This window comes from Mytilus trossulus, chromosome 12, assembly GCF_036588685.1.
Source record: "Mytilus trossulus isolate FHL-02 chromosome 12, PNRI_Mtr1.1.1.hap1, whole genome shotgun sequence".
Lineage (NCBI taxonomy): Eukaryota > Metazoa > Mollusca > Bivalvia > Mytilida > Mytilidae > Mytilus > Mytilus trossulus.
This window is the reverse complement of record NC_086384.1, coordinates 14,083,758-14,111,417: the sequence shown is the minus strand read 5'-3', so window position 1 is coordinate 14,111,417 and position 27,660 is coordinate 14,083,758. Positions and strand designations below refer to the sequence as shown.

Genomic DNA, 27,660 nt, shown 5'->3' with positions numbered 1-27,660 from the left:
TTTGTGTAAACAGGAAATGTGACTTGATTATGACAGTATAATCCTGTTGAAGCAATTGTCTCTCTCGTTTTCTTTCTTTTCCTCCATTATTTTCTTTAAGATGCAAATTATATTTAAAAGCCATATCAATTATTGGAACAGGTTTCCTTTTTGAAGAAGACGTTTCTAAGTTGAAAAACTTGTGGCTAATCCATTTGTAATTTTTGAACAATAAAATACTAGCTTTTCTTTTAATATACATATTGGATAAAATCAAATCAATCAAAACAAGTTTAATTAATTTTTTTTTTTTATTATCATAAAACTTTCAATTTTTCCTAATTTGCATACAGTTAATATATTTTTCATGCATAACATTAAAGTATATAACAAAATAGACAAACATGTAACCAATTAAATCATATATAAAAAGAGGTCACAATGTGGTTTGGAGAGATTTTTTTTTATAGAAAGACTAATTCAATCGACATTTTTAGAAACATTCTATTCTATTATAGAGCAAACAAATTTATTATCAATTGATAAATTGTGACTTTTGGACTTTCTGTCTTGTAATTCTTTTGACTTATTTCTGTTTTTCAACACATAATGTCAACAATCAATGAAATGAGCATAACATGTGAATAGTCAATTCCAGTTTAAATATTCATTATATTTGAAGTAAAATTATTTGTTAACTTATCATAATCATTATGTCTGTCTTTCTGTATTCCCAACATTTAACACTTGCATTGTTAGGTATAATAAAACAGATGATAAAGCATCCTTTATGCAATGAAGAAAGTTCCCAATGAAAACTGAGATTTAGAGCATACCTGAATTTTACCAGAAGAATCACTGGAGTGATACTTTCCAAAGTAGTTTTGTATGGAGTCTTCATACATATTTTTTTCTTTTGAAATTCATATTTAATGTGTGCCAAGATTATTTAATCTTTATCTAGAGAGGCATCCATTGTTGACAGGCCTTATGGAAAATATATTTTACAAAACTAAATATAATTGGAGGGGGGGAGAATAATACTACACATATCAAAGAATCAAGAAGTAAAATACACAGTTCATAACTACAAGGTATTCAAGTATGACATCTTAATATTATAAAATACAAAACCCAAAGAAAGTAACCTTACTAAAAACTTAAAATAGTTGTCAATGCTTCTCAAGTAGGAAAAGGTATAAAAAAAAAACGTCTCAAACGTATTTAAAAATGAGTAAAACGTAATTACAAAACAGATATATCAGAAAAATGCAATTCCTGAATTTAACATTAGTCTATCATAGTGGTAAAATATAAAACAAAAACTCAAAACTAAGTGCAATAATAGTCTTCTCTGTTCTTTAAAATTGTTGACACTTATATGGCAAGCTCTAAGAAGTCTTCATAAACCTAAAATAAAATTACTTTCATGTAAAATTCACAAAATCTGGTTTAATTTTTGAAATAAACATTTTGAAAGAAAAAAAAAGTTTGAACTATTTATATTACATTTCCACAAGATGACTGCCTTTCCCAGTGATATATCAAACTCAAGTTGTATGGTGTCTTTTTCTAATTTTCTGGTTTCGACATGTCGCAAAAAATACCTTTTTTTGGTTTAAAAATATTTTACCAAATATAATTTATTATACGACTGGAAAATCTTTGGCTTGCAAGGTAGATCCAACTATCAAAACATTTAAGTGTAATCAAGCATATTTAAATTTAATTAAAAAAAATACCCTTTTACAATAAAGGGCAGATAATTACATTGATTTGATAGGACAATTTGTGTTTAGTTCTAATGGACAGACAGACTGACAGGGTGAGATCTATATTCACCTCAAAAACTCAATAAGTTGGATACGGACACGATTATATCAAGGCAAGAGGTTTAAAACAATAATCTTCAATAAATTTAGTATACAGTACAATGTAACAATTATATCAGAATTATTTATTTTTGATTTTGTATCTGGAAAATTAAAACTATACCAGTAAAGTCTCTTCTCGTTTTGAAATTTAAAGGAAACCAAACTAAAAAATACTGTGAGAAGGCAGTAAAGGTAGATTTTTTGTTCATGTCCATTTTGAATTGATCAAATGTTTTATTAATCCCAGGGAAACTGTTTGGAGCAGCATATCCAGTCTGCCTTACTTCACCAGAGTACTAAGCAGATTTTCCATTGGTCAATAAAACATTAAATCTCCATGAAAATATGTAAAAAAAAAAAAGTAAAAATACAAAAATACTGAACTCCGAGGAAAATTCAAAAAGGAAAATCAAAATTCAAAAGGCAAAATCAAAAGTCCAAACACATCAAACGAATGGATAACAACTGTCATATTCCTGACTTGGTACAGGCATTTTCTAATGTAGAAAATGGTGGATTGAACCTGGTTTTATAGCTAGCTAAACTTCTCACTTGTATGACAGTCACAAGATGAATTGAAACATTTTCCAATATGCCTTAATAAAATGGATTTTAATGAAGTTGTTATATGCATATGTCTCATATTGAAAGTTTTTTTTCAGATCAAATAATCCTAGATAAATTTCAGTTTTAAAAAATATTTTTTTGGGGTGATTGATACCATTGTAGGTCCTGGATTTCTTTCAATATCACCATACAGCAACTGATCGCTTTAATATTCACTGTTGTTAGGGTAGATGTTCTTTTGGTTAAAATACTACTCACAACTTCTTTACACTCTGAAACAATATACACATAGATATATATTTATATCAATAGATAAAGAGTTTTAAGTTGCAATATATACACACTCTTTAACTTGATTGACTTTCTCAGATCTTTTTTTTTTTAAAACTTAAGTTGTTTGCTTTAACAAGTTAAAAGTACATAAAGAGTGGATGATGAACTGCAATAATTTATATAATATAACATGCACTTCAATCACCATGTTTGAGATTTTTTTTATAGGTCCGGTAAGGGCCGATTTTGGCCTCAAATTTCAGGTTCATCTGACGAAAGATTTTTACCACTTTTTAAAAACTATTTCATTTGAATTAATAGTTTTTGTGAAAGATTTCAACTGATTTAGTCATTAAAAACGTTCCAATTCAAGCTCAAATATGAAAAATCTACCAAATATGCTGAAAAATGTCACCTTTTCAGATGTTTTTTGTCAAAAATGAAAGTGGCCGCATCCGTGTTCATCCTCAACCTTTATATATGTTTTGTATTATCATAAAATACAACTTACATTTTAATATAAAGGATGAACACGAATGCGGCCACTTTCGCTTTACATGAAAATGCTAGAATTGACATACATCAGGTACTAGCAACACTGAAATCTTCTTAGAAAAGATTTCAGTGTTGCTAGTACCTGATGTATGTGCATTGTATTGTCAAGAACAGCCAGTATTTATGTTGCAGATGCATTCTACTGTCCAATAAATAACTGAAAGTTTACATTTCAACAATTTTGTAAAACTGCTATAGTTTTGGGCCAAAAAGGGGTCTTAAACTATCAACAAATTTTGTTTGTGCAAATGTGAATAATTCCTCAAACTGAATTTAAAATATAAGTCTGTTGTCAGATTGAAAATGGTGACATTTTGTTTTAAAAAAATATTGTTATTTACCAGGGATTCCAAAAAATATTTGAGCCAGCCGGACATTTTGTGTCTTATACCATGTATACAGATCTCTTAAGACTATGTAACAAAAGACAACCATGGTAATCAGTTGGCCATCATATAACCAATGATTGACAATTAAAAAAAAAACAGATATCAAACTTTACTTTGAAATAAATTCAATGTTCTGGCGTAAAGTGCTAAACTGACAGTTCATCATTTGAAGTGAGCAACATCAGTGTACTGAATTCTGCCTTAGACTCTTTATTTGTGCAAAATAACATTATCAAAAACTATATTTTCATTTTGAAAAACATATTTTGGTAATACATGTACCAGATGTTGACTTGACAATGATAAAACATGGACCAGATATGGATACGTAAAATCCATGTGCATTTATAAAGCACGATTGAGTAAAAGTAGCTCTTTCCACATTATTTCATCATCAAAATACTAGAAATGAAAGTTAGATAAACGTATCAATGATAATTTTAATAGCATTTTTGATAAGCATTGATAGATTATTAAATTTCCCACCTGCACACATACTGACAAGATCAAACGTTGTTTTAATGACCTTTTAAATTTTTGTTATCAAATCATATTTATAAAACATTTACTAACATATTTCTAATAACTTTAATCTTTTTGAAAAAAGAAATTAGATGTAAACAGCTGACATGTAGGAACTTCCAAATGTTTTGGTGAATTGTATTAATATGACCATCTCTTAAGAAAGCTGAAAAGTAGATGAAGGTATCATGCTTATCCCAGACATACAATGTCTGGACAAATTTCATTTGTAAGGAATATATGACCGTTTTAGAAGCCATGTTATTTATTGTTTCCAATTAAAAAAAAATGTTAACTTGTTATTATACACTACCAAATGCTCTATGTGTATCAATCTCGTCACAGAAACTCCTCTCTTCCTCAACAGCAATTTCTTTATTCCGTATCTAATAAAAAGAAAATCGTATTGAATTAACCACCCACTCTACATAATTTTTTTATATGATGTATTGAAAACAAATGAATTAAATGCTTGTTGAAAACTGTATGTATTTTTGTTCCACAGTTCAAATTCACGTTAGGCAAATAAAGATCCAAATTTTCATTCTTTTGATCAAAATGTTTTTGTAATTTTCTTAAACTGCAAATATAGGCAAGTACATTGGGTGCAACAAACTACCTGTGGGATAGTTTTAATCCGTAAATGGAAGGTCATGGACTTAGAACCAACCTAAATTTGAACCCCTGTATTCTAGTGTATATCAATTTTCCTTAAGTTCAAATTTAAATAACACCATACAGCAGAATTAAATCCATATTAATCAAAGATGTTCACTAGTCAAGTTTTTAAATTTTGTCAGATTTCGTAATTCCTCTATAGTTCTATCCAATTGAAGACAAAAATGCAACATTCATTTTTCTTTTCAGAATCTTTAACATTCTGGAAAGAAGTCATTTGTACAAATTTTGAATTCTTGTAATTTTAGCTTCCTAGCATTTTGTAATTATTATAGTGTTTGGAAAGTAAGACTTGTCAATGATTAAGATATCGAAATTCAAGAGATAATTTTCCCCACAAATTTTCAATAGCCTATATCTCATGATATATCTCAAACAAACAAAAAAAGCACAAACAAGACAGTTATTAATTGTTTTTTGCTCTTTTGTTCTTTATTAATCACATATCAATATTTACCAGTTTGATGAAAAGCTTGATATTTTGAAAAGGAGATGAAAACATCCTTTAAGTAATTTACTATATTTTCAAATGGTGTGATGAATTCTGAATGTGTATATATATAACTAACCCGAAATGTAGAATATCTGACTGTCTGAATGTTGCCTACAAAAAAAAATGAAGGCATAAGCATATAAATTCTTATTTATTTTTTGCTTATAAGAATAAAAAATGCACATTGAAGACCTATTGGTGGCCTTGGGCTGTTTTCTTCTCTCTGGTTGGGTTGTTGTCTCGTTGACACATTACCCCTTTCCATTCTTTATTGTAAGTTGATCATTCAATAAATGTGATAAGCCTCAGAAAATTAAATCTATTTTTTCATGTTTGTAGCTAGCTGTTGTCTGTTTCTCACATTAAGAAATATGTCTTGCATTACACTGCATATATAGTTAAATAAATGCATTCAAGATACATTGTAATGGAGTCTAAATATATTCTTTATGTGATTTTGGAAGCAACACTATTAATGGATGGAAATGCAGAGATCTGATATTTATGCAGTTCAATATATATATTCATATATATCAGCCATATACAACAATACCTGATAAATACTATGTAAACCTTTGTTTGTTAGGATGACAGCCACATCCTCAGTGAACTCAAACACTAGATCACTCATCTATACCCTGTTTCTAAAAAATAAATAATGCAATGTATCAAATATGAGATGAAGGTACTAAAACATTCAACAGTTTTAAACTAAAAGATAAGGAATTACAGTAGTTGTACAATTATTAAGTAATTTTGTTGGTAGTTATTTTTTACGGCTCATGTGTAAGTGAGTCTTCTTCAAAATTATATCAATGTATTATCATGTGATGTAAATTATATATGTTGTGTCCAAAAGTAATTTATGAACAGGAGTTTCTTCTCCACGGCGATCACTGCTTTATTATATAGAGAGTCTCCATCGGCGAGAAAATTACTGTCCTATCCCCGAGTACTCTTATTAAATTAAAGTCTTAGATGACTAACAAGTTTGTCTGACGACTGAAACAATATCCGTACGCCTTTATTTTTCGTTTTTCTCCTAAATAACCCAAACTGAATGAAAAAGAATAGATGACAAATGCCACTATGCATAATACCTATAGAACACAGAGGCATGAGGATTAATTTATTGTGAAAGGAAGAGAAGCTACACACAGAATGAGGTCTTCTCGTTTAATAGTATAGACTATAGATGCCAACTCAAACCTTTTTGTATTTTTTTCTGGAGAAGCCCTTTGTAAATTTTATTACAAATAAAATAATTCATAATGGAGCAAAAGAAAAGATAAACACATAAAGAGTAATGCATCAATGACCAACCCTGATATTTATAAGTTAAGAATTAAGAATAAAGTTTGAATTTTCGCGGATTAGTTATTTAACATTCAATATTTAGGAATCAAAATACAGCATTTCTTTTTTCATCAAAGATTATATAAGCACTTTATTTTCGAAAATGTATAGACATTCAAACATTTGCCATGCATGAAGCTGGTGTAAAACGAATTTATGGTATAATATCGTTAATTCCTATATTATTATAAATGGTCATTTGTAGTCATACTATTCAAAATAATATGAAAACTGTTTTTTCTTTCTTTTTTCTACCAATCTCATCTGAAGGCACTCTGTCAATGTGAATTTGTTCCACCTAACAGAACTTCCAGTTGAAACTTTATTATAAACAATGTCATAATACCTGTACCTGTTGGAACAAATATTTGATACTATTTATTCCGTTAGGAACACCTACTGTAATATAGGGTTATTGCATGAATATTGGGGAATATTGTCCCGAGTAGAATTTTATATTGCACGAGCTTGCGAGTGCAATATATGATCTACGAGGGACAATATTCCCCAATATTCATGCAATAACCTTTTTATTGTATAGCAATATAATATTTGAAAGTAAATATTGGTTTGAACTGAGTTTTTGTCTTTGATGACGTCATGAATTTTGAAGATTTATTGCACTAGTGCAATAATGGAATTTATTGCACACTAACTTTTGGTTACTTTCTGTGGGAAATATTATATTGCTATACAATAATAGTTCTTCTTGTGGAAATAATATTCCAGAATAGTTTTACCATTGGGAACTTATATTCTGTAACAACACTCCTCCTTTTGGCAGGGGCTCCCATTGATTTCTTCATTTCTATACACTGTAAACAAAATTCCAATAAAATGAATTTTATTAACCAATAACAAAAATATGATATATTTTATTTTTAAGATATAATTATTCATTCATGTGATATGTGGGGAAAACTATTTTTATATTTTTTGGGTGTATCTCTTTAACATTTTTGAAGGATGATTGCTTATAGAATTGGATACAGTATAGTTGATTCGATCATCTTTATGTTGTTCATCTGAGTCTGAGTGTCATGTAATAAAAATGTAATCTCTACACAAAGTATGTTTATTTTCCATAGAAACAGATAGCCTTTTGAAATACTGAGGATGGCTTGTAATTTAATTATCATCATGATCAATAAATTCATAGACAACACTGTGAGTGTCATTTTAAACTTAAAGAGAGATAGTAACTAAAACTATAGCACTTATATGTAAAAGACTTCTTCTGCTGCAAATTTCATTAAGAGTGGTCTTTTTGGGGCAGCTGTAGAGGCAATATTTGCAATTTGCAAGTTTATTTTATTTGTCTACATGATTAATTTTCTTATGCTTGATTTGTTCAGAACAGTATACATTTTGTCTTGTATCTACAGTGTATCCCGTTTTATTTTAGAAAAATGAACAATGTCACTCTCATGAAAGAATTTTATGTGTGCATGACTTTCCAACATACATGTATATGGCCTCTTATAAATAATTATCACATAACTTTTTCAAATTCTGCAATCAAAATACCGGGACCCTTCCTGATGCAATGTATAACTAAGTTTGGGTACATCTATGCTTTGTTTATTAAATGTAAAGTAAATGTAAAAATTTTGATTACAAAATCAGACGCCACAACCATTTTAAGACTCACTCACTGTATATATATTATATATATATGACTGTATATATAATTCTTAAGAAATTAGAGAAAAATGTTATTTTTGTTACTTGCAATTGGTCTTTCATATCTTGCCCTTCATAACTCGACTATCCTAACTCGCCTATACACCTCGCTGATAAGGAGCCCTATGTTTTACTGTGTAATGTCATCAATTTCAGCAGATCTGAGGGGTTGCACTTGCAAAAATTACAGATGGATGATATAGGGATTTCTATGTATCTCCCAAAACTTTGTTTGTAGGGACTAGGGGATATAAAAAAAAAGTCACATTCAACTGGAATATATTCCATTCATTCTTATAATAATAGACATCATTTTCATACCTTTATATCAAAGGTGGTCTCAGTTTGGTCTCCTGTTACATGCATAGCAAGTCTCACCACTTCAGCATAGGTCATCTTTGATTAAGTTTTAGCCCCAGGTATGCACAGTATTCTAACAGGGTCTTCCATCATTAACATTGGTACAACTTGCTTCAGGTTGGAATATCCTCAAATTAAAATGCTTTTCAACCTTTTCTGAAGTTTGTAAATCATATATATAAATAAATATAATCCGTAAAAAAAAGTTTTTTAGATCCACCATAGATTTGGATATTTTTCCATTTTATAATAATGGAGCATAAATAATTGTAACTCAAGACCAGAAACAGTGAAAAAAATCAAATTTGAACTTAATCTGTGTTTTGTTGTAATAAGCAGTGTATAAGTTTTATAACATTTGTTGAGACAAATTAAAGTTAGAGACTAGAAAAGAGGTTTAGCAATTGGTGCGAGGACACAGTTATTGTCCTTTGATTTTCGTTGTCCACATATATATATTCCCTAGTGTGAACAGTGTATTACTTGCCAATTTTTTTCATACCCTTTTCTAATTTATTTCTTGACATTTTATGCATGAAATATTAAGTAAGGGGATGAAATTACATGATGAAAATTTGGGTGCTGAATTTTTATGTTACATTGTAAGTAGTGATTTGGTCCAGTGGAAAAGGGAAAAAATTAGTATGTCAGAAGCTGTCAAACTGAATTTTAGACACCCTTAACACAGAATTGTCAATATTTTGAGTTAGAGAGCTGGTAGAAGTTTCTATAATTTTGCTTTATTTGTCCCAATAGTAGTACACTACACTGTAAAATCTTTTTGAGATTGAACAAGTGCGATTTTTTTTAATTTGAATGTTACATGTATTGTCTAAAAGAAATGCACTAGGAAATAACTCTTCTCTGGCCTAAGAGATGAAATCAGTAAATGTAGATTCTGTACTTTGGCAACTTCCCTGAATGGTTTACTGGTCTCAATAAAAGTAAAGGATTTAAATCTGTGTTTGATAGAAATTCTGTCATTTTACGGCTAAATAAGCAGTTTAAAGCAGTTTCCATGTTTATGGGTTACAGGCATGCTGACTTTTTATGTTTTGATATTTGTGTTTCTGTGCTCAATTCAAATTCTATTACCCATTAGGTGAACTCCGAATCTAGAGAAAAGTAGATTATCACAGAAAAATGTGCAAAATATGTTTTATTCATGGCCCTGGTTAAACGGCCTGTTTCATGTACATTGTATGTGAAATGTGAAGAGCTTTGTACATAAAATCTGTAGTCCATCATAAATATTTCACTAAATCTATAAAAAGCAGTCTTCTTTAGAATAGTTAGTGGTTCAAATATATATGCCAATTTAGACTAAAACTGCATGCAAGTTTTCCTTGAAAAGTGGAAAAAAACTGTGCATTAGACCATGCTGTCTGCAAAAAAAGTTGAATGCAAGAGTATTTGTGCAATTAGACTTCTTGTATCATAACATCCTAGCATAGAAATGAACAAAAAATAACAAATTTCAATTTCTCATAGCTTCTGTATGAATTTTTATATGTATTAAAATATGTGCTACCGCCTAAATCGACTCTAAATAATCTTTAATCTTACATTTTATACTCATAATCATGTGGAATGCTTTTTGTAACTTTTCTTTACATTTAAAGTACATTTAATACATATGGAAGAATAATTTATGGTAAAAAAACTTCAAAAACTTGAAATTGGGTGAAAAAATTGCATGTTTATGTGACAACAGTAAAAGTTAGAGACCACTTTTACCAGCAGGCAGCTGCAGTGGTCTGGGAACAATGTATTTTAATAGGAAATGAATCGGATAGACTCTTCAGTATAATGTTGACAAAATCTTGGACTCCACGGTCCATGAGACTTCCAAGACTTGGAGATTAATGGATTTTGGTGGCGTATTCTTATAGAAAAAAATGTTGGAACTGCTGAGGCTATACATTGACCACATAGTTCTAAAGTTTTATCATAAAATTAACTAGATATATTTTGTAATATAAAATGTCCAAAATAAGTGTGATTTATAAAAAGTTCTATAATGTTTTTGAATTTGGACTGCAATCAGCGCCGTTTTTTAATTACCCTGTTTGCATTCTGTGATAAAATGAATGTGATAATAACAAATTTAAAGTGACATACTATAAGTTTGATACGCTGGCATCACTAGTTTGAAAGACATTTTATTGATATTATCGGAAATTATTAAGATAATAGTGAATATGTTTTTTAACACATGTTTGGTACCGTATTGTATCTTTATTACCTATGTATGGAACGACAATAAAATCACTGATTATCAGCTACAATTAGTTAGTGTCTAGTCCCGCCAATATATATGTATTTTTATGGGATGCATAAAAAAGTAATATTTATATTTATTTATTCATTCTGTCTTTGGATTCAGGTTCCAGATATTTTTTCAAATTCTATCCATTTATATGAGAGGGGGTAGAAGGGGTCCTGATCCTGAAATCCCGGGCTAAAATATACCTCATCCCGAAATCCCGAGGTCCCGAAATTTGAAAAAGGAATTCCCAGATCCTGGAAGGGTCAATCCCAAAATTCCGAGGTTAAAAACACCCGATCCCAGAGTCCTGATAAAGGTCCTATCCCCCCTCTTATACATATGGTTTGATTGGTGATTAATTCAGTGGTAAAAAAAATCACACCAGACACATTATCTAATTCATGAATAGACTAAAAAAATACAAAATTGTGGCAAAATATTTTTTATAGACCAGATCACGGCACTTGTTTCTATCCATGTGAAGACCCACTATCAAACGGTATATTTACGTAAATATATTTGACAGTGGGTCTTCCCATGGATAGAAACAAGTGCCTGTGGACCAGATACATAACCCAAGACGGAAATAGATTGCCACTAAATACTGACCTCTATAGAGAAACGATTCAGTTCTTAAACTTCTTCTGTAATGAAAAATCTAGTGCTCTAGCAGGTCCGTGGTGATTTTAGTTGACAAGCCGAAGTCCCTGTAGTTTAATTTAATCTATTCTTTCTTTCTTTCTTTTGTATAAGCTTCCTATCTAAGGAACACCCCGCAATGGGTAATGAGGAGTATTTACAGTAGTGGGTAAATCAAGATTTATTTTATATTTTTAAAAGTTTTAATTACAATAGGGTTAAAAAGGACCAAAGACAAAGGTAAAAATAATCGATAAAATAAATAATGTAAAAAAGGGCCAGTAGACGTGCTCTGTACATATGGTGTAGAGTTTAACGTAGTTAAGAAGTAAAAATACAATGAAATGGGGATGGAAAAATATTCACAGGATTAGAAAAAAAAATATACATGTTTGGAGGCATAAAATCTAAAACTCAACTTGTCCATCATAAGTAAAAAAATAAAATTGATTAGGTACAAAAGTTACTAGAGTACATTGTCTATACTGATCATTCCTAGAATTCACATACTTCCATTTGAATTTCACTGGTTTTCTAAGTTCTTTAGAAGCTTTAAGCGGCAGATATGTATTTTGTAACAGAAGTCTCTAGTCAGTGACTCGACATTCATCTTCTGGGTTTTACTGAGGTTTTGCAGATTGTGGAAAACTGAGAAATCTAGCAAAAGTGCTACGATGTTTTGGTTATTGTTAAAAAGTTGTTCCCATCCTTTGCAACCTATGATATGGTTGATATTTGTGACCAGGATTTTGAGAGGAAGGAAATACTTCATACGAGTTTCCCTTAAAGCTGGACAGAATGTTAAGACATGCGTTAAATCTTCGTCCTCCCTCTGACACAGAAGGCATGTTGCATTTTTCTTGTATTGACTAAATTTGTATTTGTCGGCCTGTACCAAGTATGTACCAGTGAGCATACGAGCTTTGATCATGCTTTTCCGTACATCTAATAAGCTCTGTGATGCAGATTCCCAGACTGGGTGGACAGTACCTATCTCTAAGATGGTTGTGTTAAGTGAACTCAGTGATGATTTTGACTTCGCCTTTTCTTGTAGTTCATAGGTCCAGTATTTGTTGATTGTGGATCTCAAGATTTTTTTCCATACAACTTTTGAAGGCAGTTTTATACTGGAGTCAAGAATGTTTGGCAGGTTGTATTGTTGTAGTAGTAAAATTGATTGATGAAAGAAGCTTTTAGGATTATCGGAGTTGACGGATATTTGTCTTTTAAGAATTTCCTTTAATTTAGAGTTGTCACAGGACAGAATTGCATGTAAGAGTGTCAGTTTCTTTCTATGGATTTCTCCTTCTACCGGTAGGACACCCAGTAGTAAATAAATGGCAGGAATAGCCGTTCTTTTAGAGAATGATTGGATTGATCTGAGAGTTTCTTTGTGAAACTTTTCCAGTAGTTCCATTTGAGCTTTGGTAAGAGTGAGGACTTCCAAGCCATACAAGAGTCTAGGTAATACATAGCTTTTGTATATTGTAACGGAGATTTTGGGATTTAAGCCGTTGGTTCCGTGCAGACCTGAGTTCATTAGAGCATACTTGGTTCTTCTTGCAGATTTGATGCGATCCTCTATGTTGATATCACATTCCTTTCTTGTTGTTCGTTTTATACCCAGATGTACCGTTTCTTCAGAAGCAGAAATTTCCTTTCCCGACATGTTCCAGGAGTAAGGCTCGGGATTTTTTGATGATTTATTATAGTGGATAATTTTGGATTTAGTCGGGTGAATAGTATACTGGTGTTGGTTCGCATATCTCTGTAGAATATTAAGCATCACCTGAAGTTCTTCTGGATTTGAGCTCAGTAGCGCTACATCATCAGCACAAGTTGGTGCGCCACAGTATATTGTGCCTAATAAAAAGCCTAGTGAGTTTTCTTCCAGTTCTTTAAGAAGATCTTCCACAAATATTTTATATAAGTGGGTTGATAGAATACCCCCTTGTCTAACTCCTTGTTGGATGTTAAAGCTATCACTGAATTCTCCCTGCCATTTAACTTTGGAGGTGAGACCGCTGTAGAAGTCTTTAATTAGTAACCATATATCAGGGTGTGTTCCACGGTCGAGCAGCTTGTCAAGAAGAATGGTATGTTGAACGACATCAAAAGCCGATTGGACGTCGACAGTTGCTAGATATAAGGATAATGCACTGCTTATTTCACATTTACACTCAGAGATTATTAGACTTGCGAAGAGTGGCCAAAGACCTGCAGTAAATCCAAATTGTAAGTCAGTACCCGAGTTGATAAAGAGTTTGCCAAGAATGCAGAATTCGTGTAGTTTTGAGAGTACTGGAGTCACAGTGATGCCACGGTAACTGTTAACCAGAGATGGATTTTTTTCCTTTTTTAGGACTGGCGTCAAGATTCCTGATTTGAAGTCAACTGGGACTTTTCTTTCCTGTAAGATTTTATTGAAGATTTTTGTGATCACTGGTACCACAGTGTGTTGAGCGTATTTAAGATGTTCTGCACATATTCCGTGTTCGTCCGCTGATTTACCTGTGTTTAAGAATTCAATTGCTTGTTTTACTTCCTTTTCTGTGTATGGGTCCATTGATGGCAGATTTTGACTGAAAGTTTCCTCAACTATTTTCTGTCTTATTTGGCAGAGTTCCAGATAAGCATTGTCATATTCGTTCTCTTTTGGAAGGCTGAGATCTTCGTAGTAATTTGCGAAGGCACGGCTTTGATTTTGGGAAGAGAAGTCAAATTTACCGTCAATTTCCAAGCCGGATGTTTCCGTTTTAGACTTTGATTTATTTCTATTGATGAGTTTGAAGAAGAGTTCAGACGAAGGATTGTCCATAATTTGCTCATATAGCTTTCTCCTGTCAGTTGCCTGTTCTTGTCTCTGTTGACTGCGGAGTTTCTTCTTTTCACTTTTGAGATCTTGTTTGCTTTGATGATTTTCTGGTTTACCCAGTGCTTTCCATTTAGAATATAATTGTTTGCAGGTTTTGAGATGTTTCCTGACTTTCGGTGAGGCTTTCCATTTTGGACCTTTTAGCTTGGTTGTTTTTGATGGGACTGCCAGATGCGACGCTTTTAACAGAATAGACGTCAGAGTTTTAATGTTCTCTGAGGTTGTTTTGTCTTCCCTTATGCCGGATAGTTTTTCTGATATAGTATCCCGGTATAGTTGTTCATCAATCTCATTCCATTTCAGTCTTTGAACAGTTTTTTTATTTTGATTGGAAAATTTTTCAAGCAGAGGGACAGCAATATTGGTGATCATTGAGACAGGTACATGCGAGGAGACATTAGATGATGTGTTTTCCCAGATCTCATGATTACAATAAATATCCTTGTTGTTGGTCAGTATGTAGTCAATTTGCGAAGAAGATTGTCCTGAATGGTGGAAGAATGTTTTTTGTTCACCATAATTTCCGACAGTAGATAGGTTCATTTCCAAAACGAATTGTTTCAAAAGCTGGTCATGTTTGTTATTCCTACTAGTAGCGAGAGTACCATTTAGATCTCCGCAGACAACTACTTGGTGAGTTGATTGATATTTCTCTATAATTGAGTGAATTATATCCAGACAGACTCCATACTCATACTGTGAATCGGTTTCCCTTGTTGGCATGTAAGTGTTAATTAAGCAGATATTCCAGTTTGAGGTAAATAAAATAGCGACAATTCTTTCGTTTCCATCTGGGAGTTTTTTAATCTGATTGTTCCAAGATTTTGGCCAGAGGATGGAAACTCCTGCTTGACCTCTAGGAAGTTTGAAACCATCTAGTGGTTCGTTAGAGTCATGACATCTGGTATGGTTTTCCCAGTCAGGTAAGAGCTTAATGAGGAAGTTCGACTGACACTCCCAGAGGAAGTGTTCTTGAAGACATATGATATGGGAGTTGTCGAGAAGAGAGTGCAGAAAGGATGTGTTTGATTTTATCCCTTCAATATTACATGTAGTTAGTCTGATGTTCTCGGTTCTACTAGTGATTCCAGATTTTCCTTTTGTTCTGGAGGTTTCTCCTGGAGGCAGTTGTGTCGAAAAGGGGAATTTGACTTGATGATTCCTGTTCCATTTGGGGATTGAATATTGTCTGTGGCAGAGATTTGGTAAGATGTTTGATGGCTAGCCACTTGAGTTTTTTGTGAGTGTTCTATTGGCTGCTGATGAGTTTCAGCTGTGGTAATGACTTGGTTGCTATGAGAAGGAACCAAGAGGATGTCAGCCTGTTCTTTGTGCATTTCTAGATCTAAGTAGTTGACTATTTCTGAGTCAATTGGAGGTGAAGAGAAGCTAGTAGTGATAGTCTCATTCTAGAACTGAATTTGCTTACTTTTTTATGTAACAATTTTTAAAAATATTGCAATCTTGCAATAGGTACTACATATCTGCATGTTTATATATTTTAACAGCGTATATTACCATTTCAAAAGAGAGAAAAAAAGAAACTTTTTTTCGTTTTTGTATTCATGTGTATACCTTTGCTACCTCAAACGTAGAGAGCTCAAATAAAAATATAAAATGGAGTCAAAAGCGGAATAATTCCGGAGTACACCTTTTCAATGAAAATCTCTATGTACACGTTGGCGTTTATGTAAGTTGTTTTTTTACTTTTGCAAGCACATCATACACCGTTCAAGTTTATGTTCGCTTGATGTCTTCAATGAAATTGAAGGATACGGCGTTGCAAACAACACTGATGTAAAACCCGGAGTACATCGGGAAAACTTGTGTCGTTTACTGAACATTTCTAAAAATGATTTCATTACCCTCAATATAATTTCCAGCTGATTACTATGACCAATCTGAATGTCATCTGAATGTCATCTGGATATTTCTGTTTTGTTTCATGGACTTATAAAAATAAATAAGATCTTTGAAAATAATTTTCTGTAACAAAGATGGCGAAGATAGCAATGATGTCAGGATGATCAATAATGATCAGCGATTGGTTTATTTTTTAAAAATTTGTTATCAGTACTAAAAGATTTTGTTAGACCGTACTTGCTAGACTTCAAAGCACTATGGTATTATATGTTAACGTTAGCGATTGGTTGATCGCACTGTTAAGTTTTTGTTAACGATATTATCAGAAATTTGTTAGACCGCACGGTCTCACGGTCTTACTTTGTTAGTTATATAAGAAGACTAAAAAACCTAATATATTTCTTATATTAAAAGATAAAAAGTATAGGATGGGGTGCCATCCACAAGAATTTGCGGTCATCCGATGTTCAGTACTTCAGTACTTTGTTTAAACCAATGTAAAGATTGAAACCGAAAACATGAAAATAATCAGTTTGGAAACTTTTTTTTTTCAAAAGTCAAAGAAGATTTAGAGAAACCGACATACTCTGTTATATGTTGAAAATGGAAGCGCTGAACCAAAAATAGCCAATAGTATATAAAAAGTGCATGGAATGCATTCCTGGTCCATAGTTGTTCGCTTGAGAAAACCAACATTTATCCATGTGAACATGCACATATAGCAAATACTTAAAAATACACATCAAGTAAATTGAAAATAATTGTATCATTTAAAATCGAATTTTAACCTGCTGGTTATCTGTGAGGTAGGTATTGGGCTGTGTAAGAATTTTCTATACTTTGCCAAATTCTACAATTTCAAATATTATAAAAACAAAATTGATCGCCGACCCTTTTTTGAAGCTTGAATTTGTGAAAAAATATCAGTTGAAAGGATACAACCAACAGAATCACCGTTCTCATAATAAAGTATTAAAAAGATGTAGATGTAGAAAAGAAGATGCGGCCGTATGATGAGACAAACTTCCATTGAAGACCAATTAATAATTTCTATAGGATTCTCTATTGCAATCAACAATGAGCAAATCCCGTACCGTATAGTCAGCTATAAAAGACCCTTAAATGACAAATGTAAAACAATCCAAACGAGAAAACTGACGGCCTGATTTATGTACAAAATGTGTAAATTCCTACATAACATCATTTTCTTAATTATTTGGTAAAACAATCCTGATTTAAAAATTGTAATCAATGAAAACATTAAATATTTCTTTAAAAAAAATTAGTTTAGACCCCGACCATCTTTAAATTATTAAAAGTTGGCAACGGCAGCATAAGAGCACGTTTTACTTTTTTCAAACGTTTTCTTGAACATTTTATAAAGCTTTTCGTATATTCTATTTTTAACGTTTTTCATAAAATCGTGGTTGATGTTAAGATTTTGTTCTTACTTAAACGTTAAAATGAATAATTTGCATTATAATGTAAGAATAAGTCACTGCTTAAGGTTATAAGCAAAGACAGTCAATGTGATATGTTGTAAGCACGCTCGTCCTAAGAGTAAAGATATGTACAAAACAGACTCTTTTGTTCATTTCTTTTACAAAAATTAGGCAGTTATAGTTTTCTCGTCTTAATTGTTTTACGTTGTCATTTCGGGGCCTTTTAAAGCAGACTATGCGGTATGGGCTTTGCTTTTGAATGCCGTACAGTGACCTATAGTTGTTAATTTCTGTGTCATTTTGGTCTCTTGTAGAGAGTTGTCTCATTTGCAATCATACCACATCTTTTTTTTTTTATATATTTCATCATTTAACCAGACATCAAATTGTTATTTTGTGTTATTGTTGCATCTATAATTCTTCGCAAAAATTAAATATTTGTTCATGTATTTAAAATGTTGTTCAAATTCAATGGAATTTTGTATTTGCACCGCCTTAAAAAATAAAACCATCTAAAGGAGCAACTTCGAAAATCTCTGTACTTTAAGCGGCATTTCACATGAGTAGAATATAAGGTCAACGTTTGAAACTTTCCGTGGAACATCGTTAAAATCGTCGTTTTAATGGGAACGTCGTGTAACGCTAAGTGACACCAATACCGTGCGTAACGTCAATGCAAATTCTATATATATATTTGCATAACAAATCAGATCTCGCGGGAGAAGTTATCATATTATTGACCTTGAAATGATAAACTCCGCAAGCCTGAATAACTTTTATATAAATATCAACTTTAAAATGATCTCAGAAGTTTTAAAACACATTGCATTACTTTTTTCAACATTGATTTTATTCATTTAGTGCATAAAAAAATATAATTTGTTGATAACATTTTCACAAAATGTCATTTATGCATGTGTACACAAAGTTATCAGAGGATTCTGATGGTTGATATCGGTGTGCACATAAATTTTGGAGGAAATTGATCCAATAAGTTAGTAAATTAAAGGCTAAGAGATTAAAGGAACTGTTTATAATGTTCACACAAGCAATTGTAATGCTTTCTACGATGACTCGTTATTGAAGCCATATATATATATATATATATGGTGTACTAAAGAAATATTGACAACGAATGTTTGTGGCACAACACCCTGTCCACAAGTTAACATTTTTTTTTTCTGTGACGTATTAAATTTATATAAAGATCCATTTTGTTACATCTTGTGATCAATTTTATTTGGCAATCGCCAATGGCAGTCAACAGGGTTAAAGAACATCAGTTGTTCGACCTGTTAGTCAAATGCGTTTTGTTTAAATATACTTTTTCACTCTTTTGGTCTTTTGGAAAATGTTGTTTGTGCTGTTTTTAGACCCTTCTACAACGAAATTTGTTTGACATGCACACGTATAAAAATTGCGGTTTTTATCCAACGCAGACATAGGTTTGAACGTAGTTTTCAATTTAGACTCGTTTATATTTTTTGTTTGGGCATGTATCATATTTTCCCTCCGGTTTATATGATCCGTTCATCCTATATATTGACTCTTAAAATTAAAGAGTTAATCTAAAAAATGAGGGTACTTTTTATATGGCCTTCCAAATACCGTTTCGATCCCTAACACCACTGAAGAGACATTTATTGTCGAAATCCGGATATGGTGTACTAAAGAAATATTGACAACGAATGTTTGTGGCACAACACCCTGTCCACAAGTTAACATTTTTTTTTCTGTGACGTATTAAATTTATATAAAGATCCATTTTGTTACATCTTGTGATCAATTTTATTTGGCAATCGCCAATGGCAGTCAACAGGGTTAAAGAACATCAGTTGTTCGACCTGTTAGTCAAATGCGTTTTGTTTAAATATACTTTTTCACTCTTTTGGTCTTTTGGAAAATGTTGTTTGTGCTGTTTTTAGACCCTTCTACAACGAAATTTGTTTGACATGCACACGTATAAAAATTGCGGTTTTTATCCAACGCAGACATAGGTTTGAACGTAGTTTTCAATTTAGACTCGTTTATATTTTTTGTTTGGGCATGTATCATATTTTCCCTCCGGTTTATATGATCCGTTCATCCTATATATTGACTCTTAAAATTAAAGAGTTAATCTAAAAATGAGGGTACTTTTTATATGGCCTTCCAAATACCGTTTCGATCCCTAACACCACTGAAGAGACATTTATTGTCGAAATCCGGATATGGTGTACTAAAGAAATATTGACAACGAATGTTTGTGGCACAACACCCTGTCCACAAGTTAACATTTTTTTTTCTGTGACGTATTAAATTTATATAAAGATCCATTTTGTTACATCTTGTGATCAATTTTATTTGGCAATCGCCAATGGCAGTCAACAGGGTTAAAGAACATCAGTTGTTCGACCTGTTAGTCAAATGCGTTTTGTTTAAATATACTTTTTCACTCTTTTGGTCTTTTGGAAAATGTTGTTTGTGCTGTTTTTAGACCCTTCTACAACGAAATTTGTTTGACATGCACACGTATAAAAATTGCGGTTTTTATCCAACGCAGACATAGGTTTGAACGTAGTTTTCAATTTAGACTCGTTTATATTTTTTGTTTGGGCATGTATCATATTTTCCCTCCGGTTTATATGATCCGTTCATCCTATATATTGACTCTTAAAATTAAAGAGTTAATCTAAAAATGAGGGTACTTTTTATATGGCCTTCCAAATACCGTTTCGATCCCTAACACCACTGAAGAGACATTTATTGTCGAAATCCGGATATGGTGTACTAAAGAAATATTGACAACGAATGTTTGTGGCACAACACCCTGTCCACAAGTTAACATTTTTTTTTCTGTGACGTATTAAATTTATATAAAGATCCATTTTGTTACATCTTGTGATCAATTTTATTTGGCAATCGCCAATGGCAGTCAACAGGGTTAAAGAACATCAGTTGTTCGACCTGTTAGTCAAATGCGTTTTGTTTAAATATACTTTTTCACTCTTTTGGTCTTTTGGAAAATGTTGTTTGTGCTGTTTTTAGACCCTTCTACAACGAAATTTGTTTGACATGCACACGTATAAAAATTGCGGTTTTTATCCAACGCAGACATAGGTTTGAACGTAGTTTTCAATTTAGACTCGTTTATATTTTTTGTTTGGGCATGTATCATATTTTCCCTCCGGTTTATATGATCCGTTCATCCTATATATTGACTCTTAAAATTAAAGAGTTAATCTAAAAATGAGGGTACTTTTTATATGGCCTTCCAAATACCGTTTCGATCCCTAACACCACTGAAGAGACATTTATTGTCGAAATCCGGATATGGTGTACTAAAGAAATATTGACAACGAATGTTTGTGGCACAACACCCTGTCCACAAGTTAACATTTTTTTTTCTGTGACGTATTAAATTTATATAAAGATCCATTTTGTTACATCTTGTGATCAATTTTATTTGGCAATCGCCAATGGCAGTCAACAGGGTTAAAGAACATCAGTTGTTCGACCTGTTAGTCAAATGCGTTTTGTTTAAATATACTTTTTCACTCTTTTGGTCTTTTGGAAAATGTTGTTTGTGCTGTTTTTAGACCCTTCTACAACGAAATTTGTTTGACATGCACACGTATAAAAATTGCGGTTTTTATCCAACGCAGACATAGGTTTGAACGTAGTTTTCAATTTAGACTCGTTTATATTTTTTGTTTGGGCATGTATCATATTTTCCCTCCGGTTTATATGATCCGTTCATCCTATATATTGACTCTTAAAATTAAAGAGTTAATCTAAAAATGAGGGTACTTTTTATATGGCCTTCCAAATACCGTTTCGATCCCTAACACCACTGAAGAGACATTTATTGTCGAAATCCGGATATGGTGTACTAAAGAAATATTGACAACGAATGTTTGTGGCACAACACCCTGTCCACAAGTTAACATTTTTTTTTCTGTGACGTATTAAATTTATATAAAGATCCATTTTGTTACATCTTGTGATCAATTTTATTTGGCAATCGCCAATGGCAGTCAACAGGGTTAAAGAACATCAGTTATTCGACCTGTTAGTCAAATGCGTTTTGTTTAAATATACTTTTTCACTCTTTTGGTCTTTTGGAAAATGTTGTTTGTGCTGTTTTTAGACCCTTCTACAACGAAATTTGTTTGACATGCACACGTATAAAAATTGCGGTTTTTATCCAACGCAGACATAGGTTTGAACGTAGTTTTCAATTTAGACTCGTTTATATTTTTTGTTTGGGCATGTATCATATTTTCCCTCCGGTTTATATGATCCGTTCATCCTATATATTGACTCTTAAAATTAAAGAGTTAATCTAAAAATGAGGGTACTTTTTATATGGCCTTCCAAATACCGTTTCGATCCCTAACACCACTGAAGAGACATTTATTGTCGAAATCCGGATATGGTGTACTAAAGAAATATTGACAACGAATGTTTGTGGCACAACACCCTGTCCACAAGTTAACATTTTTTTTTCTGTGACGTATTAAATTTATATAAAGATCCATTTTGTTACATCTTGTGATCAATTTTATTTGGCAATCGCCAATGGCAGTCAACAGGGTTAAAGAACATCAGTTGTTCGACCTGTTAGTCAAATGCGTTTTGTTTAAATATACTTTTTCACTCTTTTGGTCTTTTGGAAAATGTTGTTTGTGCTGTTTTTAGACCCTTCTACAACGAAATTTGTTTGACATGCACACGTATAAAAATTGCGGTTTTTATCCAACGCAGACATAGGTTTGAACGTAGTTTTCAATTTAGACTCGTTTATATTTTTTGTTTGGGCATGTATCATATTTTCCCTCCGGTTTATATGATCCGTTCATCCTATATATTGACTCTTAAAATTAAAGAGTTAATCTAAAAATGAGGGTACTTTTTATATGGCCTTCCAAATACCGTTTCGATCCCTAACACCACTGAAGAGACATTTATTGTCGAAATCCGGATATGGTGTACTAAAGAAATATTGACAACGAATGTTTGTGGCACAACACCCTGTCCACAAGTTAACATTTTTTTTTCTGTGACGTATTAAATTTATATAAAGATCCATTTTGTTACATCTTGTGATCAATTTTATTTGGCAATCGCCAATGGCAGTCAACAGGGTTAAAGAACATCAGTTGTTCGACCTGTTAGTCAAATGCGTTTTGTTTAAATATACTTTTTCACTCTTTTGGTCTTTTGGAAAATGTTGTTTGTGCTGTTTTTAGACCCTTCTACAACGAAATTTGTTTGACATGCACACGTATAAAAATTGCGGTTTTTATCCAACGCAGACATAGGTTTGAACGTAGTTTTCAATTTAGACTCGTATATATATATATATATATATACAACTCGTCTAAACATCAACCCAACAATGTTAGATCTGTAAATTTGCTTTCGCAAATTTTTGGTTCTTCCCTCGCCGGGATTCGAACCCATGCTACTGTGATATCGTGACACCAAATCGCCTGCACTGCAGCCGTCCCGCTAGACCACACGACCACCTGGGCTCTCAAAAAAGAGCTTTCGGTGGCCATATGTTACCTTTCCACGTCAGTTTTAATCTAGCGGCGTACTACAGTACATGATATATAAGGCATGAAGATGTTATTGTTACAGATCAGCTAAATTATCTATAGTAAAGGATCCTACAAATTAATGTAAGATACAGTCACAGAAAATAATTATATTCATAAGTACGTCTGAGTCAGTGACAACCCTACAACAGATGTATCCATCGGATCGCCATCAATGATGGTGATACATGGCTGTGTACATAATGTATATACAACTCGTCTAAACATCAACCCAACAATGTTAGATCTGTAAATTTGCTTTCGCAAATTTTTGGTTCTTCCCTCGCCGGGATTCGAACCCATGCTACTGTGATATCGTGACACCAAATCGCCTGCACTGCAGCCGTATATATATATATATATGTGACGTAATTAACTTTATTTACTAATCGGATGGTATTATACATATATTGTATATTATAGTTGTTAATTTTCTGTCAAAACTTTGAGATTACTTTTGTTTAAAGCAATTTAGTATCTGCTGGAATACAATATGTGTGACTTGTAATTTTTTGTTACACCTAACCTTTCAAGAAAATTAATTATTTCATGGAAGTTTCCCGAAGAACGGTTTTAAAACTGATATGAAGTTTTTTACGAACATTTTTCTCTAAAGCAAACGACAATTAGATTGCGTATAAACAAAATGAAGTCAACACGAAAACACAAAAATAAAATCCAAAATGAGGAGGCTAAAGAAACCAAACTGACAATGGCAATTTAAAAGACGAAAAACGAGCGTATGTCGTCTCGAAAAGACAAACAGTACATAAAAGACAACTTAGAAAACTAAAGACTAGGCAATACGAACCCCACCCAAAACCCACAGGCGCTGTGTTTAAATTTCCTAGAATTCTAGTCATTTATACTAAAGTTATTGTCTGACAACCAATTGTCTTCGGACGACGAGGATGACGTTATACCAATATAGCGGTCGTATAAAAACTTAAACATAACAACTAAATCATGAAAAATAGGTCCTCAAGTTCAGATGACAAATGCCAGTTGGACATGTAAACCGTACATCATTCCTTACTCCAAATATACTAGACCTATTGTTTTAACATCATATGGACTTGACCACCAAAACTTAATAACCTTGTTCCTTTATCCATGAAATGAGGTTCAGTTCCATTGAAAACTGTCTGACGGGCATTTGGACCTTGCAAGGTAAGCACATGTCAAATATGGTTATCTTATTACTCATAAGAGAAAAATAAAAATTATATTTTTTATTTAACTTTTTACATGTAGTAAGTTAACTGAACCATATAAATGAGGTCAAGGACAATAAACATGTGACAGACAGACACTTTATAATATAAGGCTTCTATATCAAAGTTTTAAAGGTGTTGGAAACACCGCCACCTCACTATCCCTATGTTGAGCTTTCTGTGACAAAAGATCATTCTTATCTAGCTATGATAGCCTGATTGCCATCAACAATATCAATTAATTTCCTCTAACTCTCTGTACATTTATATTTTGATTCCCTCTGTATCTCCAAATAGTTTTTTTTTTTTATCTACTAAATTCTGCATGACATCTCCAATATATTATATTGCATAATGCCATTGATATGTTCCAGTTCTTTTAAAATATATGCATTAAAACGATATGAACACGGTATAATATGTAATATGATATAAATATAAACCCTGCTTTGTACTAGGCAGACATAAGCCAATTTTTTGAATGTGCTAGTTCACAAGGTATAAGCTATATTTAGTCAATAGGAATACATGATACAATGCCTACACGGACATTCTGTACTGACTCTGAGCCAACCAGTATTTGCTCTTACTCCTTACCGTCACGTATACGCAGCAGCAATTTCAAGGTATTTTTTTTTTAACCCAACCAGTATTCACTCGCACACAGACCAGCGAAATGAAGATTCAAGTCGCCAAAAATCTTTGAAAATTGTCTCCATTACACTTGGCACAGTGGCTGAAGTTCTAACATGAGGTCTTGTCCTGCATACGGGAAAACTGTGGTGAATTAGTTAACTAGTTTTATAAAAAAAAAAAAACTGCCCCATTCTCTGTGTGCCTGTGTAATTCAGTGTTTGGTGGCTATATATCATGTTTTTATTCATTATTTTTTTGACAAAATTTCTTGTTTGAACTTTTTTACATTTGTTTTAATTAAGGGCCTTTTATAGCTGACTGTAATGTACGAGTTTCCCTCATTGTTGAAGGCTGTTCATTGACCGATAGTTGTAAAAATCTATGTCAATTAGTCTCTGGTTTAGAGTTGTCTTATTGGCAATCACACCACATCTTTTTATTTTTATGCAAACCACAAAATCTTAACAATGTCCAATGCACCATAAAAACTAGAGGCTCTAAAGAGCCTGTGTCGCCCACCTTGTTATATGTGAATTAAACAAAGGAAGCAGACAGTTCATGACAAAATTGTGTTGAGGTGATAAAAGTCAAATTTGCCATTGTTGAACTTGACCTTCATTTAGTTGTCAGTAACAACATATTAAAATTTTAAAAGCTTTGGTTGAACGGTTCATGAGTTAATGCACGGACAGCATTTGATTGCCTGTCGCCCGCCCGCAGTACATCCCCAAATCAATAACCGACACTTTTGTCACAAAAATCCGGTTAAAAACTAAACATTGCGCAAAAAAACATGAAATTGAGGACATGATCAGATGAAACATGACAGACTGGCGTGTACAGCTTACAATGCAATCATGCAATACACCAAAATTAGTTGATGGAATGCTTATAGTATCGGAGATGCAGCTTAACCATGTAACTATAACCTTGATAACTGATCTAATAAACAGCTAGGCCATGAGCTCATAATACGCCAGTCATCTTGTGTGTAAGTTTTGTGCAATAATCAAAAATAATTTCTGAGATACAGCACGAAAGTGAAAACCCACCTTTTGGAGATACAACGTGACATGTAAAAAAAACCTCCCCCCCTTTTTTTTTTTACAAAATACTCAATAATTCTAAAATTAAATTTTAAATCATCATCAAAAAGTATACAGATCTTAAGATTAATATAAATAAGAAGTGTGTTAAGTTTTAAGAAATAATCATAAATCGTTTTTGAGATATGGTGCGACATGTGAAAAAACCACCCCCCCTGTTGTTACAAAGTCCTGTACCTCAAAAAATTTTAATCTTATTTTCACCAAAAAGTATACCAATCGTTTGACCATCATAAGAAACAACTAATTTTCATGAAATCTGGAAAAGCAGATCCCAAGTTGCAGTGAGACATGTTTACGCCGGACAGACAGACAGATAGACTGACAGACGGATAAATAGATGCTGGACATTTGTAAACCATAATACGCCCCCTCAACCGGTCATTTGTAAACAATAATATGTCCTGTTAAAATTTAACGAACGTTTAACTAGAGGCTCTAAAGAGCCTGTGTTGCTCACCTTGGTTTATGTGAATATTAAACAAAGGACACAGATGGATTCATGACAAAATTGTGTTTTGGTGAGTGTGATGTGTAGATCCTACTTTCCTGAACATTCTTGCTGCTTACAATTATAATTAACTTGGCCCAATAGTTACAGTGAAAAATATTAGTAAAAATTTACAATTTTTATGAAAATTGTTAAAAAATGACCATTAAGGGCAATAACTCCTTAGGGGGTCAATTGACCATTTTGGTCATGTTGACTTATTAGCTCACCTGGCCCTTAAGTGAGCTTTTCTCATCACTTTGTGTCATTGTCCGTTGTCATCGTCCTTCGTCGACATAGTTAGTTTTTACAAAAATCTTCTCTGAAACTACTGGGCCAAATTTAACCATACTTGGCCATAATCGTCATTGCGATATTTAGTATAAAAATGTCTGCGGTAACCCTGCTAACCAACCAAGATGGCCGCCATGGCGAAAAATAGTACATGAGGGTGAAATGTAGATTTTGGCTTATATCTCTGAAACCAAAGCACTCAGAGCAAATCTGACAGAGCTTAATTGTTTATCAGGTCAAGATCTTTCTGCCCTGAAATTTTCAGACAAAACAGACAACCTGTTGTTGGGTTGCTGCCCCAGAATTAGTAATTTTAAGGAAATTTTGCAGTTTTTGGTTATCATCTTGAATGTTATTATAGATAGAGTATACTGTAAACAGCAATAGTGTTCAGCAAAGTAGGATTTACAAATAAATCAACATGACCAAAATTGTCAGTTTATCCCTTTAGGAGTTATTGCCCTTTATAATCATTTTTTTAACAATTTTCATAGTTTTTTGTAAATTTTTAGAAAATATTT

General features: G+C 32.5%; 1 long non-coding RNA gene across 9 annotated transcripts; it reads right to left on the bottom strand.

Annotated features, from left to right (window-relative positions):
• Nucleotides 1-287: 287 nt before the first annotated feature.
• LOC134692130 (uncharacterized) lies at nucleotides 288-16,528 on the bottom strand. Of its 9 annotated transcripts, none has more exons than XR_010102229.1 (9): nucleotides 16,088-16,106; nucleotides 11,608-11,705; nucleotides 8,691-8,885; nucleotides 7,427-7,501; nucleotides 5,884-5,974; nucleotides 5,407-5,441; nucleotides 4,456-4,545; nucleotides 2,575-2,692; nucleotides 289-1,389 (listed from the first exon to the last, which is right to left on the bottom strand). It is a non-coding gene; the product is annotated as an uncharacterized LOC134692130 (long non-coding RNA). The 9 variants fall into 9 exon arrangements; XR_010102232.1 differs by lacking the exon at nucleotides 16,088-16,106 and adding an exon at nucleotides 16,031-16,071; XR_010102231.1 differs by having other exon boundaries at nucleotides 290-1,389; nucleotides 4,473-4,545.
• Between the last annotated feature and the right edge of the window lie 11,132 nt (nucleotides 16,529-27,660).